Raw genomic sequence first — 14,267 nt, 5'->3', positions numbered from 1 at the left:
AAACTGTCATACAACTATACAATGGAAAAACTATTTAACCATGAAAGGGAATGGATTATCGACATGCAACAATTTGGCATTTTTTTGAGGGAAAGAAGCAAGTCTCAAATAGTTACATACTGTATGATTCCATTAATATAACATTTCTTAAAAGACAAAACTATGGTGATAGGGAACAGATCCATGGTTTCTAGCAGTTAAAGGTTGAGAGATAGTGTGAGTACAAAGTGGTTGCCTAAGGGAGAGTTTTTGGGATAATGGAACAGTTGTATCTTGATTGTAGCAGTAGTTGAACAAATCTATGTATTCGTTAAACTTACAGAACTGTACAGAAACATCAATTTTAATGTATGTCAATTTAAAAATAACATTAAAAATAATTTAAAACAATTTTATATCTCCCACCAGTGTAGTTTAAATTTCATAAATATTTAAATACATTAGCTTAAAACTAGGTATGCACTTCTTATGTTTATGGCTTCAAAGAACCAAAAAAACCCAAAATCAATTTACAAAATAAATACAAGTCATGAAATTGATAAAGTTCAGAGCTCCATTAACTTAATGTGACAGATAATGTTTGGCTGAAATGAAATTTTCCTCCTAATAAGAATATGATACTGACTATTCAAGCACAGATGCTTTTGAGTTAAGCATGTTTGTGTTATTCAGTGATTCAGTTATTTTACATTTCCATTCTAAATATAGTGAAACCTTTGTTTATACAATGCATTGTGAGGTCATTTGATTTACACTTGGCAAATGGCATCATTGATTTGTTTCATATTTGCCTAGGGCAATGAAAGCAGTATCTTCACATTACTGCCATTGCCAAGGAAGATGTGGATGTAGATAGTGAAATTACAGGACAGAAAGCTCTCAGTTATAACATTCAGATAATTCAAAATATATGCATTCATGTGTCTGTGTATGAGAGTGTAAAAGTTGCTGGCCGGGTGCCAGCTCACACCTATAATCCCAGCACTTTGGGAGGCTGAGTAAGGGGGATCACTTGAGCCCAGGAGTTCGAGACCATCCAGGGAAACATAGTGATACCTTGTCTCTACAAAAAAATACGAAGATTATTAGCCTGGCATGGTGGCAAACGCCTGTAGTCCCAGCTACTCACTAGGCCTGGGTGAGAGGGTTGCTTGAGCCTAAGAGTTCGAGGTTGCAGTGAGAGCTGTGATCATGCCACTGCACTGCAGTCTGGGCATCAGAGCAAGACCTTGTTTCGAAACAAAAAGTTGCTGAGCAAACAGAAACATTAAATTAAAATATTGTGTAGAACTCATGATCACTAAAAATATTTCTATATTCAGATATATGGAGAAGCACTCAACTGAAGCATTTGGGAGTTAGATAATGGAGGGTGATAGTCATCCTCCACGTTTTGAAGTTTAAAGCAGTAATTATTCATGTACGGTATAGGAGAGTCCAACCTAGGCGGTCTTTGAAATCGGGCTGTTTTCCCCCTGGGATTTCCATGGCTTTCTGCAGTCACCTCCTGTTGGCCCTCCTTCACCCTGTGCTCTCCAAGTCTGCCTGCCATCCTGGTGTAAGCTGTTCCTTGCTGGGTTTATACCCTGCTCAGGCCCTTGCACCATAGGTGTTTTTTTTTAAGTCATCATTCATCTTTGTTTTATTCCGTTTTATTCTGCAAAGATTTCTCTTTTATGGAGCTTCTATATATTGAATCAGAGTTTTTTTCTTTTGGGTCTGCTTCTTTTGGTTAACATGTTGGTTTTGGGATTTTTTTATTCTTGCATGTTTGAGTAAGTTATGACATTTTATCACTGCATAGTATTCCATTGAATGACTATGTCATGATTTGTTTACCTAGTGAACTTTGGGTTATTTCAGTTTATTTTACTATTGTGAATGAAGCTGCTGTGAACATCTGTGGACATTTATTTGGTTAGAGCTAAGTTTTTATTTTTCTGGAGTGATTACCCAGGAGTGCATTTTCTGGGTTGTATAATAATGCTAAGTTCATATTTATCTTTACAAGATGTAGCCAGACTGACTTTCACAGTGGTATACTATTGATATTTTACATTCTCAACGATGATGTTTGAGAGTTCCAGTTGCTCCATGTCTTTGCCAAAATGAGATATTTTCATTCTTATTATTTTAGCCATCCTAGCAAATAATTTTGTGTATTGATATCTCATTTTGGACTTAATTTGCATTGCTCTTATGAGCAATGATTTGTGAATTGTGTGTTTGATTATTTTGCCAATATTTTAAAAATGGGAAATTTGCTTGTAATTATTTAATTATAAGAGATCATTGTATATTCCAGATACAGGTCATTTGTTAGATATTTGTATTACGAATAATTTCTGCAAATCTTTGGCTTAACTTTTTATTTTCTTAACAGCTTCTGAAGAGCATAAAATTTCTATTAAAGTTCAATTTAGGAGGGTTTCACTTTATAGTTTGTGCTATTTGTGTTCCATCTAAAAAAATTGCCTACTACAACCTCATAAAGATTTTTCTTCTATTTTTTCTAAAAGTTGAGGTGTTTCAGTTTTTGAGCAGTGTTGGTCAGGTATAGCATAAGGTGCCCCTCTATTGGGATTTATCTGATGTTCTTCTCATGGTTAGACTGGGGTTAAGGGTTATGGAGAGGAAAAATCACAGAGTGAAAGTGCAATTTCATCACATCATATCAAGGGTGCATAAGACTATCATCATGGTTTATCGCTATTGATGTTGATGTTGACCTCGATCACCTGGTAGACATATGTGTATATTTACATATCTATAAATATTTTTATATGTAGGCATTTATATCCATATTAAGTTAACCATCTTATTGATGCCTCCACCACTAATCTAGCACCACGTGGATTGTCCTAGCCTATTCCTTCTGTTTCTCTGTATATACCTACTCTAATAGTGAGGACAGTGTTGAGTTTTTAATATTTATCTTTATTAATATGAATCCTGAATGCAACACACAAGGTTTCTGAAGCAGAGAAGATTGATTATTATTTCCAGCAAACAACAACTAGGTGGTTCCCCTGTGCCCCAATTTTTATCTCCAAGGAACATGATGAGAGCAGGATGAACAAACCTGCACATACAGGGTCTGTATTGCGGGTGAGGAATCCTGAAAAAAATAAATCTTCGTGCTTATAGGCATTCTCTCTCCAACCAAAGGAGGCAGAAAAACCTTTGCTCCTTGAGAAAGATTCTGGGTTCTTACTCTTAACTCTTTGGAATGTAAATAAATCTCTCTAAGCAAAAGATAACTACCATTTCCATCTTTACAACCAGGGATGGAAATGGTTCCAGGCCTCAGACTTCCTTGAAATGTAAACTCATAACCCCTGAGAGGTAAATGTCTCTGGAGTTCTCTCCATATAATCTATTATAAATTGTCTTCCAATACTTGCTTTTAGTCAAGGTTCCAAGTTCAATAAAATTTGCTCAAAAATTCCTAACTCTGTAGAAACATAAAAATATTCTCTCTGAAGCCCTTCATACAGATGAGGAAAGTGAGGCACAGTTAGGGTAAAAACTTGCAAAGTTGAGAATGCTGAAGGTGGAATTTAAATGGAAATTCATCTGAATCCAAAGCTCATGTTTCTTCCATCAGAGATTTAGTTCCAGAAAAGACTTTCCTGTTATTCAGCTAGTTCCAGATGTTTCAGGAACATACTTCACTTAGTCTTTTGACTTTGCTTTTGTTCATACTCCTGTCTTGGTCTGAGCACCTTATATTTCTTCATTAGTTAGGTCTGCAGAATTTTGCTTTCTATTGAATTTCAATATTCATAAGTGGCTTTGTGTTTTTTGGATTTTGGTGCATTATTTAAAGTATTTTTAAAATACACCTTGCTTTCTAGAACTCGATACGGTATGGAATGTCTTCTTAAGATTCTAGAGATTTTAGGAAAGATTAGGTAATACTGAAATGATGCTCTGATAAGAAAAACAATTTATTTCTATCTCTAGGCATAGATTTTCTAGTTTAAAGTGAGTGAATAGCTCATTTTCAGTTTTAAACATTTCATCAGTTTCCCACATATTTTTCTTCCTTGGTATCCCAATACATTTAATGCTTATTCTAACCTCATATTTTGTTTATTCTCGTTTCTCTGAATGGTTTGTATTAATGTGACAGTGATGCTCAAGGTCAGAGTGTGTGACTATAAATAGTTATTCAGAAGCGTGTAAAAACCCCAATGATTTTTCCAGGTAATGAGGTACAAGACAAACTCTATGGCTGACATTTTTACTAGTGCAGTCTCTTCAATGCTGCTGCCCGTACATAGGAGTCTCAGGAAGACTCTGCAATGTCATGAAGATTTTAATATTGCTTTAGAGGGTTTTGAGCATTTCAATTATGACTTGTATTCAGCACCACCATTTAGTTCCTGACAATTGCTCAAGTTTGACAATTCCTGATTTAGCTGTTATCTATTCTCCAGTGCTTTCAAGAATGGGATGATAATGCAGACTCCTATTATAGAATACAAAAGGGCTCTGGACAGTTTTTGTAAGTGTTCACCTGCATGCTTAATTTCCTGTGGTCACAGCATTAAAATAAAAGCCCGAGGAAAGAGCTCACTAGTGCTGATTTAGCTGGTTCCTGGAGTATGCTAGTTCACAGGCCATGACTACAGACCTGTAACTGGGGAAGTTTCTCTTCCTGTAGGTTAGTCTAGCTAACATGCCATACTTTTCAAACAGTATGTAGGCTTCCTGCAGTGACAGAGCCCTCTGGTTAGCTACGGTGGCCACGGTGCCACAGTGAACACAGTTTCACTCTTTGGAGCTCAGATGTTTGTAAAGCTGCATGAAGCCTTTACCCCCAAGCAATCTGCAGTCATCATTGAACACTGCACAATGGTGTTGCTGCTTTTGCTGCTGTTTCTAGTAGCTGCCATGCTGATGAACATCTGCCTGTCATACATGCAGTATAGTGCCCTCAACACTATTTTGACAGTAAGCGAGTTCTTGGTTATTCTCTTAGTATTTAAGCTTTCTTTATATTACAATTTTGACTACATTTCATTGCCAACTGACAGCATGCTGCTTACCAAAGATAACTGCTTATTTCAGACACAGTTCCAGAAATCTATTTACCTACTGCCACTTTATTTGAAAATCTCACAGTTGTTGAGGGTATATGAAATATATGAATGGCTTTTCCAATTTAAGACATGCATAGAGGTAAAGTTATAACATTAACTGCATCCTTTGTACAGAAGAAGGGCTCCTTGGATGACAAAAGTCTATCCCCTCTCTTTACAAATTAAAGATACAGTGGGAGGAATAAAGGCTACTTATGAGTTTAAAGAAACATGGATTATCTTGTTCACATAATTGACAATAACTCACTCACTTTAAATTTGTCCTAACAGCCTTGAAGGACTCTGCCAGTATGTCTTTTTAGTCATTTGTTCATACATTTTTTGTTCATTCATTCATTATCAATCCACAAATTCTAGGTGGAAATATACTAGGCAGAAGCTGTGCTAGGGTCAGCCTACACAGAAGATAAAGAGATGGTCCTTATATTTAACCATACCTCATTTTTTCTTATAGAATAACTAGATGAGTGAATGAATGAATAACTGTTTTCTCTTGTTGTTTCTTGTAATTGGCGTTTTGAATATTGAGGGGGGAAATGTTGATATATTCTTTAAGGATAAGCAGTTGAGAACTTCTACATAGGATGTTAGCAGCTTCTACATTATTTCCCCATCTGAGTGTATCCATCCACAGAATAAGAAGTGATAACAGTAGTAATAACAGGAGCAATAACAAAAAGTGGAAACAGTTCTTACAAACCAGAGACCTGTACAAGTGAACACTTTATTTTTCAGAGCTGCAAACTTCTACATTTAGAAAATTATCACTTGTCCATCTGCTGCAAACTTCACAATTCTTACTTAGGATATATCCAAAGAGCAAAGCATCATTCTAGGTGCCTTCATAATTTTTGTATTCTAATTTTGTTCTACTGTAACTAGGAAAAGGAGTTGATGTCTTTAAATTGTCTTAGGGAAAGGGTGTCCAATCTTCTGGCTTCCCTGGGCCACATTGGAAAAAGAAGAATTGTTTTGTGCCACGCATAAAATACACTTACACTAATGAAAGCTTATGAGCTAAAAACAATTGCCAAAAAAATTTCATAGTGTTTTATGAAAGTTTACAAATTTGTGTTGGGCTGCATTCAAAGTCGCCCTGAGCCATATGCGGCCCACAGGCTGCAGGTTGGACAAGCTTGTCTTAAGGGTTTACACTTTTACTAGGCAAGCTGACCATGTACAATCCTATTCTAAAATTTTAGGGGGAACTTCTTATGAGCCAGGCACTCTGCAGTGTTCTCTTGAGGACACAGAGAAGGACAAGACAGGAGAAATAAGGAATGTGCATAGATAACTATACTGCAAGACAATGTGATAAATGCTGTACGAGGACAAAACAAGACCCACTGTCACACAGGAGAGGAGATATATATTCCTGGTGCTTCTCAGAGAAGGATTTATGAAAGAGGTAATATTGACCTGGAAATTGACAATCTCTAGGGTTTAGACAGTAAGAAAGTGGTGGTAATTCAACTTACAGCAAACCTTATCATCAAAGATCATTTGTTCGTATATTAATCAAACATTTATTGAGCACCCATGCTTCATAGCCGCAGTTCACAAGTAGTTTGTAATCTATCTGAGAAGACAATCACTTACCTAATAAATAAAATGGAATGTGATAAATTTGGTAAGAATTTTATGTGCCGAGTACATGGGGAGCACAGAGAGGGAAACCATTTATTTTGACTAGAAAGGGAAGGCGATCACGTTTGACCTGTCTTGGGAAATAAATAGGAATTTTGTGAGTGACAAGAGAAAGACTGGCATTTCAGAGTGAGGAAAGATCATGTGCCCATTGTCCAAGCCACATTACTCAAAATGTGATTTTTGGGCCGTCTGTGTCAGAGTCAACTGGTATGGTTATAAATATAGATTCATCACGCTACTCTCGATCTACTAAATTACAAACTTTCTGAATATAACCCAACATTTGCCTTTTACACATGTTTCTGAGCTTGATAAAAGTTAAAAATTCCCGTTCCAAGGATGAAATGATGCAGCCCATTTGGGGAAAGAGTAGCATGACTCAAAGTGTGTATGAGACTCCATGACGGAATGAGAGGAATGGGAAAGGCATTTTTAATTGACAGTGGTGATGCTTATTTGCAGTGTAGCAGGAGTTGGAAGAGATAAAGCTAGAAGAGTGGTTGGTGCCAAATCATGAAGGGACTTGAGTAACTCATCACCTTTGTTCCTCAGACAATGGGGAGCCATTGACGTTTTGTAAGTAGGTGAGTGAAATGAATAAAATATCACACATGTGAAAAACCAAGAAGTTTCTGAAGTTACCACTATGCCTTTCAAACAATAGATACTTTCTAACACAGTTATTGAACGGATTGCTTTTCTTCTCCTACAAGTATGAAAGTTTTTTTGAAAGCATTTTAGGCAATCCAAGTTCAATTTCTTACTTACCATTTGTCACTTGTGATTCTAGATGGTACCAATAAACATATTGTTGATTTTTTTTGTAATGTGTTTTTCACGGTTGCACTTTTGACTATGTACAGAACAGCCTGAATATGCCTGTGCTGTATTAATTTGCCCATTTGATGAGATAATTTTCAATTGCTTGGGCCATCAGGTAGAGATAGTGGAGTAAATTTTCCAGTAAGTTAGTTAAGAGGGATCTACCTGGCGTCACAGTGTGGCTTCGTGAACCTTTTAGCACTTTACTTTTTGTAGTCTGGGAGAGAGTATATGCTGCAGTGATAGTCTTGACTTGGGCACTTTAAGCTGATTGCAGCTTTGAAGTTAAGAAGGTATAATCCTTGAAATGTTCTACCAACTTGATTTTCCTGTGATCTGTGTGGGGCCATCTCCCTCTGGAAGGTCATTGAAAATGTGACCTACACAAAGAGGGAAACAACAGACACTGGGACCTACTTGTGGGTCGGGGGGGGGGGAGCAGTGGTGGGAGGAGGGAGAGAATTAGAAAAAATTGCCATTGGGTACTAGGCTTAGTAGCTGGGTGACAAAATAATCTGTACGACAATTTGATGTGACACAAGTTGCCTTATGTAACAGACCTGCACATGTACCTTTGAACCTAAAATTAAAGTAAAAAAAAAAAAAAGAAAATGTGACCTAGTGGCTCCCCTTTTCTGGGTGTCTGGAGCCATTACAATACATCCTGCCCATCCCCCTCCCCACATTCCAGTCTGGGGATGATCCTTATCTTTAGCAGAGAGGGCCTATTTCTCACTTCGAAACTGCCACAGAAAGATCTCTCCCTCACAGGGCAGAGGGAGGGGGAGAAGGCAACAGTACTTCAGTGGCCTGAATATAGGGTGTTCGTCCATGTGCCAACACAGGCCAGCTGCGCATCCTTTCCGCATCTCAACCTTAGGAGGCTTAATCTCTATACAATCTAAAGGGTCACAGCAGTTCTGCAGAATTGTTAAGTCTGTGTTGGGCACTGACAAAGCAACATAGGAATCTTTCAGTCCATCATAGAACCTTTTCTCAGGGAGCTAAAACCCTCAGAATGTGCCTTAGGCTACTTTTTTAGATTAAAAACAATCCATTGTCTGCTCCATGAGTGTTCACTGTCCTGCAGCAAAGCTGATGGCTATTTCAGTTCTCAAGTTGTTCTTTGACAAGTTGGCTGCTTACTTACATCAGCCTGATCACACAATGCCTATTTACCAAAGTGAAGTGGGTACCTTCATGGGCCTGAAGCATTGAGTCTCCCTATGCACCCATTGCAGAAACCATTGCTTTCTTTTTAAATTTTTATTTCAGTAGTTTGTGGGGAACAGATGGTTCTTTAGTGGTGATTTCTGAGATTTTGGTGCACCCGTTACCCAAAGTGTACACTGCACACAATGTTTACTCTTTTATCCCTAACCTCCCACCGACTCTTCCCCTGAGTCCCCAAAGTCCATTATATGATTCCTATGCTTTTGCATACTCATAGTTTAGATCCCACTTGTAAGTGAAAATATACAATATTTATTTTTCCATTCTTGAGTCATGTCACTTAGAATAATGGTCTCCAACTCCATCCAAGTTTCTGCAAATGCTATTATTTCATTTCTTTTTATGGCTGAGTAGTATCCATAATACTAATTATAGTATTCCACAATTAAAATATTGTGTAGAACTCCATAATACTACTAAATATTGTGTAGTATTCCATAATACTACTCAGCCATAAAAATATACAGTTGCCTCCCCTAGTGGGAGGTAATTGAATCATGATGTGGTTTCCCCCATGCTATTCTTGTGATAGTGAGTGAGTTCTCATGAGATCTGATGGTTTTATAAGGGATTTCCCCCTTTGCTTGGTTCTCATTCTTCTCTCTCCTGCTGCCCTGTGAAGAGGTGCCCTCTCCAATGATTGTAACTTTCCTGAGTCCTCCCCACCAATGCAAAACTGTGAGTCAATTAAACCTCTTTTCTTTATAAATTACCCAGTCTCAGGTATTTCGTCATAGCAGTGTGAGAATGGAACAAAAGTAAGGAACTGAAGAAAGAGACTGGAGTAGACAGGTCATGTTGAGGGCAGGTACATTCCCAGGAGTGTTCTTAGTTGGATTTCTATGAAAAAAATCCACTCTGTATATGAAAACACATGTGATGGGGGCTTGTCTCAGATGAAGGTAGTGGAGAGAGGATGCTGGGGAGCTGTCACAAGAGGACCTTGTACCTGAACTAGCAAGGAGCCAAGGAGCTCTCTGCCCTCTTGAGCCTGTGCAGTCTTGGGGAATGATCACTTCAGAAGTAACTGATGGTGTCCAGGCAGTGCTTCTATGAATATTCCAAACTTTTTGTGACCCTTCATATCTTTCAAGCGTTCTGGAAGGAATATGGAAGTGACAGAGCTCCAGTAATGACTAGAATCACCAAATTTCCTCTCAACCTTGCAGGTTGCAGATCAGAAATTAATATGGTTTAGAAATCTTAACAAATTAGGTTTTTATTACACCCAGATTTGGGAATTCATACTCACTACAAATATATACAGCACAAAGCAATTGACCATGAAATTCATATGTTCAATAATTACAACAACAATGCATAAAGAGCTGGGAGGATAGACATTATCCTTATTTAGTCAATCAAAGAGAAACTCAGAGAAGCCAAGTGACTTTTCCAGGGCCACAGAGGTAGTAAGTGTAAATCAATGTCTGGGATTCAGCATGTCTGACTCTCAATCCAGGTGTTTTCTACCACGTGAGACTGAAAATTAAAATAAAACAGTCATTGTAAATGTAGGAAGAAAATAGTCTTAGTATTACTGTGCTTTATTGGAGTTTTCAGGTGATGCTGAGTAAAGTCTATAAAGAACAGTTGAGAATCCATGACCAGAAAATGAGTTAGAGACAAAACCGGTGTTGGAACCTACACATCTTCTTGTAATTCAGGAGCCTCATCAAGTCACCTTGAAGTCTACCTTGGATAAGATAACACAAGACACATGAGAAATTCAAGTGTATCACTTAACAATGCCTGTGAAAAAGGCTTTCTCTTTAGTAACCAGAACACTTTTACAGTAAGAGATTTTATTTCAGACGTTCATAATTATTTATAAAAGAGACAACTACATAAGCACTTGCTTTGTTAACAGTGACAGTGAGACATCTTGAAGAGGAAGTGTGGTCTCTTTAGATTGGCAGTCTAAACTGGCCAATTCTTGTTTTAATTTACTTATAGTAAAATATAATATTGATTTGAGCTTGTGTTAGTCTGTTCCCATGCTGCTAATAAAGACATACCCGGGAGTGGGTAATTTATAAAGGAAAAAGATTCAACGGACTCATAGTTCCATGTGGCTGGGGAGGCCTCATCATCATGGCAGAAGCCAAAGGAGAAGCAAAGGAACGTCTTACATGGTGGCATTCAAGAGAGCTTGTGCAGCGGAACTCTCATTTATAAAACCATCAGTTCTCATGAGACTTATTCACTACCACGAGAACAGTAAGGGGGAAACAGCCCCCATGATTCAATTATCTCCACCTGGCCCTGCCTTTGACAGTGGGGATTGTTACAATTCGAGGTGAGATTTGGGTGGGGACACAGCTAGACCATATCAGAGCTCTATCTGAACACATGTCATATTGGCACAATTCAGTGAAATGAGTGCTAACCCAAGAAAGAAAATATCTAGAGGGGTCAAATTCTGCTTGTGTTGCTTACTCTACTGTGACTTTGGGCAAGCTGGTCTCCATTTGGGGTCTCCCTCCTGTCTTACAAATGGGAGTGATGCCATGCAGCCCTGATACATTATAAGGTCATCATAAGGAGCATATACTATCTTGTATATTATAATGCATAGGAGATGACTTTGTGAATTTTAGTTCTAATAGATGGCTATTCAGAAATTCCATGATACTATTAATATTTATCAGGATGAAAGGAAGAGAAATAAGCTAGGTCAGCAAGGACCTCCTACTACTGAGCTCCCTTCCATGTTCAAGGATCTGTTCTAAGATGCTTTATATACATATAGCATATAATTCTTAGAACAACCTTATGAAGTAGATGTCCTTATTTCAATTCCACAGATCTAGAATTTGAAAATCAAATTATATAATTGGCTATGACACTACCTGATTAAAAAAAGAGTTCAGCTTGAATCCAAGTTACTCTGTCTCCTAGATCCTGTGCTTGAGCAGTCCACTGTCCTGCCTTTCAGAAGAGCTCAGAGGTCCCATTTGCCATTGGCAAGCCTACTGTGTTAGTCCCTTACAGGAACAATGGCATGCTAGCAAGTGGCTGACATGATGGCCCAGGCAGAGGGGCTATGCTGCTGCCGTAGTATTTGGGCCTATTCAGGTCCATGTTTTAGACATTTCGATTGGCCACTGCAGATAACACCTGTGTTTTCCCATTGTTTTATCACAGAAGCATGGTGATAAAAGCCTCCCTTTTATAGTCCCTGTGAAATAAATCGAAGTGCAGTGTTTACAAAGACACTCCACTTGATCATTCTGCTGCTATAGCCTTTGAGTGGTTTGGCCCTGCTGATAGCACTTATTTTAATGGCCAGAAGGAAAGAACCTTTTAAGAAGATCAAATGAGACACCTGAAAAGAAATCTGGCTTCTTAGTCTCATGGGTAGGAAAAGAAGCTTTTATGTTTCGATTTAAATTTTGAGAATTGTTTCCCTTTTCAGACTCCAGGGAGGAGAAATAGATTTATATTGGAGTCTTGCCTGGAGATAAAACTGCATACTGCTAAGTTAACTTACTGCATTGAGAGAGTGTAGATGCCTGGTGGTGTGAAAGTTGGAAAGACTTGAGTCCCTGTCCTGGCTATGCCACTTACAAGCTGTGTGACCTTGCAAAAGTGAATTAACCTTCCTGAACCTATTTCCTCATCTATAAAATAGACATTAGAATGTCTTCATAAAATGTTATAATTTAAAAAGAAAACAGATTCTTTAGTTCATCAATTTTTAGCAGGCTATCAATTCCCCTGGTTCTGAACAGGGTACCATAGTTTTAGTTCTACATATTGGTGTAAGACCTCGAGTAAGTCACCTCATTTCTCAGGGTCTTTTTTTCCTAATTGGAAAGGATGAAGAACTTGAATCAGAAGTTCTCTGAAGTTCCTTTTTTTTTTTTTTTTTTTTTGAGATGGAGTTTTGCTCTTGTTGCCCAGGGTGGAGTGCAATGTCACAATCTTGGCTCACTGCAACCTCTGCCTCCTGGGTTCAATCTATTCTCCTGCCTCAGCCTCCTGAGTAGCTGGGATTATAGGCATGCTTCACCACATCCAGCTAATTTTGTATTTTTAGTAGAGATGGTTAATATTTGTATTTTCACACCACCATCTCACCCAACAGATGTCAGATCAAAGAAAATACTAGATTTTGATGTTAAATAATTCTTTTTCCCATTCATTGAACAATTTTTAGTAGATGCAGGGTTTCTCCATGTTGGTCAGTCTGGTCTCGAACTCCCGACCTTGTGTTCCACCTGCCTCAGCCTCCCAAAGTGCTGGAATTACAGGCGTGAGCCACCGTGCCCGGCCTGAAGTTCCTTCTAGCTCATACATTCTATATGTCTATAATGGATTAATTCCTGAAACCACAAGAATTTTGGCAGTTACCAGTTGAGATACTAGTTGAGAAAAGAAAGAAAATTCTTTTCAATAGCCCTCACAATGTTATATTGAGAAACAAGGATGAAACAAGGAAAGGATACCTTCAATCTACTATCTGGATCTTTTAGATAAGGTTGCATGTAGTCATGAACTTGCTTGACAACATGTGTTTCTGTTCCCAGCATACTGTGCAGCTTGAGGGCAGACATCTGTGTTTCATTGGTCTTCATGACACATTATAAAACTCTTAATGCCTAGCAGTTACTTGATATGTATTAACTGATTGATTTTTTCAGTTTTTTATATGTACAGTTACCAGAGCTATAGGCTTACTTGGACAAATAAAGAAGAAATAGTTTGTTGGCATTTCCCTAAGTGCTTATACTTCTATTAAGGCTAATGCGTATGTTTTAGACTGGCTTATCACTGCAATGAATTAGTAGCCATTAATGGGCCATGTAGAACACACATGCTCTTCCTTTGAAATTTCTCAGCAAGGGCCAACCTGAATCTATACTTTGGCAGATAAGACAGGGTATTATTTTTATATGACTACCTTCCCTTCTACTTGTCTTCCTTTTCCTGGCTACAAATCCTCCCATAGCTTCCTCTTTATGACTGTATCAAATCTAAGCATCAGCTGGCTTTTCTCTCTTTCTATTTTGTATCAAACCAGCCTTAATCTTTATTGCAAAGGGGTTTTCCCAACATATTACATTTTCTCTTGTAGAAACAGTAGGAAAGCACTGGAAAAGACTTGAGAACCATTTGATTATTTTGAGTTTATCATTTTCATAATTGAGAACAACTTGAAATTCTACAGAGAGTTGGAGAAATCACAGGCATGCAATATCGTTTTTACTCCTTTTATTTTGAGAAAAGAGTAGCATTCAGGAAGCTTTCATTGAGTCACTGGAGACAACAGTTAGAGTGATAAAGGCTTAGTATTTCATTGAAATGGGTCCCAGTTAGCTCTGTGAAATCCTCAAACTGATCACAGATGGTGGTATTTTAAATCCATATAGACCTTGTCATTACAAAGGATGACAAAGCACTTGACAAAGTCTTTGTGGTCACCATGCTACAGAGTGTCCAATGGGGAGA

This window comes from Symphalangus syndactylus, chromosome 17 (genome assembly GCF_028878055.3).
Source record: "Symphalangus syndactylus isolate Jambi chromosome 17, NHGRI_mSymSyn1-v2.1_pri, whole genome shotgun sequence".
In the NCBI taxonomy this organism is placed as follows: Eukaryota; Metazoa; Chordata; class Mammalia; order Primates; family Hylobatidae; genus Symphalangus; species Symphalangus syndactylus.
The sequence above is the reverse complement of the archived record's forward strand: the minus strand, read 5'-3'. Positions refer to the sequence as shown.